Below are 6,000 nucleotides of genomic sequence, written 5' to 3' on the forward strand. Positions count from 1 at the left end.
TGACTGTGTCTACCTGTATATAATGTGCCGGACAGCATCTACCTATATATAATGTGCCGGACAGCGTCTAGCAGTATATAATGTGCCGGACAGCGTCTACCTGTATGTAATGTGCCTTACAGCGTCTACCTGTATATACTGTGCTGGACAGCGTCTACCTGTATATACTGTCCTGGACAGCATCTACCTATATATACTGTGCCGGACAGCGTCTACCTGTATATACTGTGCTGGACAGCGTCTACCTGTATATAATGCCCTGGACAGCGTCTACCTATATATACTGTGCCGGACAGCGTCTACCTGTATATACTGTGCCTGACAGCGCCTACCTGTATATAATGTGCCGGACAGCGTCTACCTGTATATAATGTGCCAGACAGCGTCTACCTGTACATACCTGTATATAATGTGCCGGACAGCGTCTACCTGTATATACTGTGCCCGACAGCGTCTACCTGTATATACTGTGCCGGACAGCGTCTACCTGTATATACTGTGCCGGACAGCGTCTACCTGTATATAATGTGCCGGACAGCGTCTACCTGTATATAATGTGCCGGACAGCGTCTACCTGTATATACTGTGCCGGACAGCGTCTACCCGTATATAATGTGCCGGACAGCGTCTACCTGTATATAATGTGCCGGACAGCGTCTACCTGTATATAATGTGCCGGACAGCGTCTACCTGTGTATAATGTGCCGGACAGCGTCTACCTGTGTATAATGTGCCGGACAGCGTCTACCTGTATATAATGTGCCGGACAGCGTCTACCTGTATATACTGTGCCGGGCAGCGTCTACCTGTATATAATGTGCCGGACAGCGTCTACCTGTATATACTGTGCCGGACAGCATCTACCTGTATATAATGTGTCGGACAGCGTCTACCTGTACATTCTGTGTCGGACAGCATCTGCCTGTACATACCTGTATATATTGTGACTGTCTACCTGTATATAATGTGCCAGACAGCGTCTACCTGTATGTTCTGTGTCAGCCAGCGTCTGCCTGTACATACCTGTATATATTGTGACTGTGTCTACCTGTATATAATGTGCCGGACAGCATCTACCTGTATATAATGTGCCGGACAGCGTCTACCTGTATATAATGTGCCGGACAGCGTCTACCTGTATATACTGTGCTGGACAGCGTCTACCTGTATATACTGTCCTGGACAGCGTCTACCTATATATACTGTGCCGGACAGCATCTACCTGTATATAATGTGCCGGACAGCGTCTACCTGTATATAATGTGCCGGACAGCGTCTACCTGTATATACTGTGCTGGACAGCGTCTACCTGTATATACTGTCCTGGACAGCGTCTACCTATATATACTGTGCCGGACAGCGTCTACCTGTATATACTGTGCCTGACAGCGCCTACCTGTATATAATGTGCCGGACAGCGTCTACCTGTATATAATGTGCCAGACAGCGTCTACCTGTACATACCTGTATATAATGTGCCGGACAGCGTCTACCTGTATATACTGTGCCTGACAGCGTCTACCTGTATATAATGTGCTGGACAGCGTCTACCTGTATATAATGTGCCGGACAGCGTCTACCTGTATATACTGTGCCGGACAGCGTCTACCTGTATATAATGTGTCGGACAGCGTCTACCTGTATATTCTGTGTCGGACAGCGTCTACCTGTATATAATGTGCTGGACAGCGTCTACCCGTATATAATGTGCCGGACAGCGTCTACCTGTATATAATGTGGCGGACAGCGTCTACCTGTATATAATGTGTCGGACAGCGTCTACCTGTATATTCTGTGTCAGCCAGCGTCTGCCTGTACATACCTGTATATATTGTGACTGTCTACCTGTATATAATGTGCCGGACAGCGTTTACCTGTATATTCTGTGTCAGCCAGCGTCTGCCTGTACATACCTGTATATATTGTGACTGTGTCTACCTGTATATAATGTGCCGGACAGCATCTACCTGTATATAATGTGCCGGACAGCGTCTACCTGTATATAATGTGCCGGACAGCGTCTACCTGTATATAATGTGCCGGACAGCGTCTACCTGTATATACTGTGCTGGACAGCGTCTACCTGTATATAATGTGCCGGACAGCGTCTACCTGTATATAATGTGCCGGACAGCGTCTACCTGTATATAATGTGCCGGACAGCGTCTACCTGTATATAATGTGCCGGACAGCGTCTACCTGTATATACTGTGCTGGACAGCGTCTACCTGTATATAATGTGCCGGACAGCGTCTACCTGTATATAATGTGCCGGACAGCGTCTACCTGTATATACTGTGCCGGACAGCGTCTACATGTATATACTGTGCCGGACAGCGTCTACCTGTATATAATGTGCCGGACAGCGTCTACCTGTATATAATGTGTCGGACAGCGTCTACCTGTATATTCTGTGTCGGACAGCATCTGCCTGTACATACCTGTATATATTGTGACTGTCTACCTGTATATAATGTGCCGGACAGCGTTTACCTGTATATTCTGTGTCAGCCAGCGTCTGCCTGTACATACCTGTATATATTGTGACAGCGTCTACCTGTATATAATGTGCCGGACAGCGTCTACCTGTGTATAATGTGCCGGACAGCGTCTACCTGTATATAATGTGCCGGACAGCGTCTACCTGTATATACTGTGCTGGACAGCGTCTACCTGTATATAATGTGCCGGACAGCGTCTATCTGTATATAATGTGCCGGACAGCGTCTACCTGTATATACTGTGCCGGACAGCGTCTACCTGTATATACTGTCCTGGACAGCGTGTACCTGTATATACTGTGCCGGACAGCGTCTACCTGTATATACTGTGCCTGACAGCGCCTACCTGTATATAATGTGCCGGACAGCGTCTACCTGTATATAATGTGCCGGACAGCATCTACCTGTACATACCTGTATATAATGTGCCGGGCAGCGTCTACCTGTATATACTGTGCCTGAGCGTCTACCTGTATATAATGTGCTGGACAGCGTCTACCTGTATATAATGTGCCGGACAGCGTCTACCTGTATATACTGTGCCGGACAGCGTCTACCTGTATATAATGTGTCGGACAGCGTCTACCTGTATATTCTGTGTCGGACAGCGTCTACCTGTATATAATGTGCTGGACAGCGTCTACCCGTATATAATGTGCCGGACAGCGTCTACCTGTATATAATGTGCCAGACAGCGTCTACCTGTATATAATGTGTCGGACAGCGTCTACCTGTATATTCTGTGTCGGACAGCATCTGCCTGTACATACCTGTATATATTGTGACTGTCTACCTGTATATAATGTGCCGGACAGCATCTACCTGTATATAATGTGCCGGACAGCGTCTAGCTGTATATAATGTGCCGGACAGCGTCTACCTGTATGTAATGTGCCTTACAGCGTCTACCTGTATATACTGTGCTGGACAGCGTCTACCTGTATATACTGTCCTGGACAGCATCTACCTATATATACTGTGCCGGACAGCGTCTACCTGTATATACTGTGCTGGACAGCGTCTACCTGTATATAATGCCCTGGACAGCGTCTACCTATATATACTGTGCCGGACAGCGTCTACCTGTATATACTGTGCCTGACAGCGCCTACCTGTATATAATGTGCCGGACAGCATCTACCTGTATATAATGTGCCAGACAGCGTCTACCTGTACATACCTGTATATAATGTGCCGGACAGCGTCTACCTGTATATACTGTGCCCGACAGCGTCTACCTGTATATACTGTGCCGGACAGCGTCTACCTGTATATACTGTGCCGGACAGCGTCTACCTGTATATACTGTGCCGGACAGCGTCTACCTGTATATACTGTGCCGGACAGCGTCTACCTGTATATAATGTGCCGGACAGCGTCTACCCGTATATAATGTGCCGGACAGCGTCTACCTGTATATAATGTGCTGGACAGCGTCTACCTGTATATACTGTGCCGGACAGCGTCTACCTGTATATAATGTGCTGGACAGCGTCTACCTGTATATACTGTGCCGGACAGCGTCTACCCGTATATAATGTGCCGGACATCGTCTACCTGTATATAATGTGCCGGACAGCGTCTACCTGTATATAATGTGCCGGACAGCGTCTACCTGTGTATAATGTGCCGGACAGCGTCTACCTGTGTATAATGTGCCGGACAGCGTCTACCTGTATATAATGTGCCGGACAGCGTCTACCTGTATATACTGTGCCGGGCAGCGTCTACCTGTATATAATGTGCCGGACAGCGTCTACCTGTATATACTGTGCCGGTCAGCATCTACCTGTATATAATGTGTCGGACAGCGTCTACCTGTATATTCTGTGTCGGACAGCATCTGCCTGTACATTCCTGTATATATTGTGACTGTCTACCTGTATATAATGTGCCAGACAGCGTCTACCTGTATGTTCTGTGTCAGCCAGCGTCTGCCTGTACATACCTGTATATATTGTGACTGTGTCTACCTGTATATAATGTGCCGGACAGCATCTACCTGTATATAATGTGCCGGACAGCGTCTACCTGTATATAATGTGCCGGACAGCGTCTACCTGTATATAATGTGCCGGACAGCGTCTACCTGTATATACTGTGCTGGACAGCGTCTACCTGTATATAATGTGCCAGACAGCGTCTACCTGTATATAATGTGCCGGACAGCGTCTACCTGTATATACTGTGCCGAACAGCGTCTACATGTATATACTGTGCTGGACAGCATCTACCTGTATATACTGTCCTGGACAGCGTGTACCTATATATACTGTGCTGGACAGCATCTACCTGTATATACTGTGCCTGACAGCGCCTACCTGTATGTAATGTGCCGGACAGCGTCTACCTGTATATACTGTGCCGGACAGCGTCTACCTGTATATAATGTGTCGGACAGCGTCTACCTGTATATAATGTGTCGGACAGCGTCTACCTGTATATTCTGTGTCGGACAGCATCTGCCTGTACATACCTGTATATATTGTGACTGTCTACCTGTATATAATGTGCCGGACAGCGTTTACCTGTATATTCTGTGTCAGCCAGCGTCTGCCTGTACATACCTGTATATATTGTGACAGCGTCTACCTGTATATAATGTGCCGGACAGCGTCTACCTGTATATAATGTGCCGGACAGCGTCTACCTGTATATAATGTGCCGGACAGCGTCTACCTGTATACACTGTGCTGGACAGCGTCTACCTGTATATAATGTGCCGGACAGCGTCTACCTGTATATAATGTGCCGGACAGCGTGTACCTGTATATACTGTGCCTGACAGCGTCTACCTGTATATACTGTGCCTGACAGCGCCTACCTGTATATAATGTGCCGGACAGCGTCTACCTGTATATAATGTGCCGGACAGCGTCTACCTGTATATAATGTGCCGGACAGCGTTTACCTGTATATTCTGTGTCAGCCAGCGTCTGCCTGTACATACCTGTATATATTGTGACAGCGTCTACCTGTATATACTGTCCTGGACTGCGTGTACCTATATATACTGTGCCGGACAGCGTCTACCTGTATATACTGTGCCTGACAGCGCCTACCTGTATATAATGTGCCGGACAGCGTCTACCTGTATATAATGTGCCGGACAGCATCTACCTGTACATACCTGTATATAATGTGCCGGACAGCGTCTACCTGTATATAATGTGCCGAACATCATCTACCTGTACATACCTGTATATAATGTGCCAGACAGCGTCTACCTGTATACCTGTATATAATGTGCCGGACAGCATCTACCTGTACATACCTGTATATAATGTGCCGGACAGCGTCTACCTGTATATAATGTGCCGAACATCATCTACCTGTACATACCTGTATATAATGTGCCAGACAGCGTCTACCTGTATAGAATGTGCCAGACAGCGTCTACCTGTACATACCTGTATATAATGTGCCAGACAGCGTCTACCTGTATAGAATGTGCCAGACAGCGTCTACCTGTACATACCTGTATATAATGTGCCTGACA

The sequence above is a fragment of the Ranitomeya variabilis genome, chromosome 4 (genome assembly GCF_051348905.1).
Source record: "Ranitomeya variabilis isolate aRanVar5 chromosome 4, aRanVar5.hap1, whole genome shotgun sequence".
NCBI lineage: Eukaryota > Metazoa > Chordata > Amphibia > Anura > Dendrobatidae > Ranitomeya > Ranitomeya variabilis.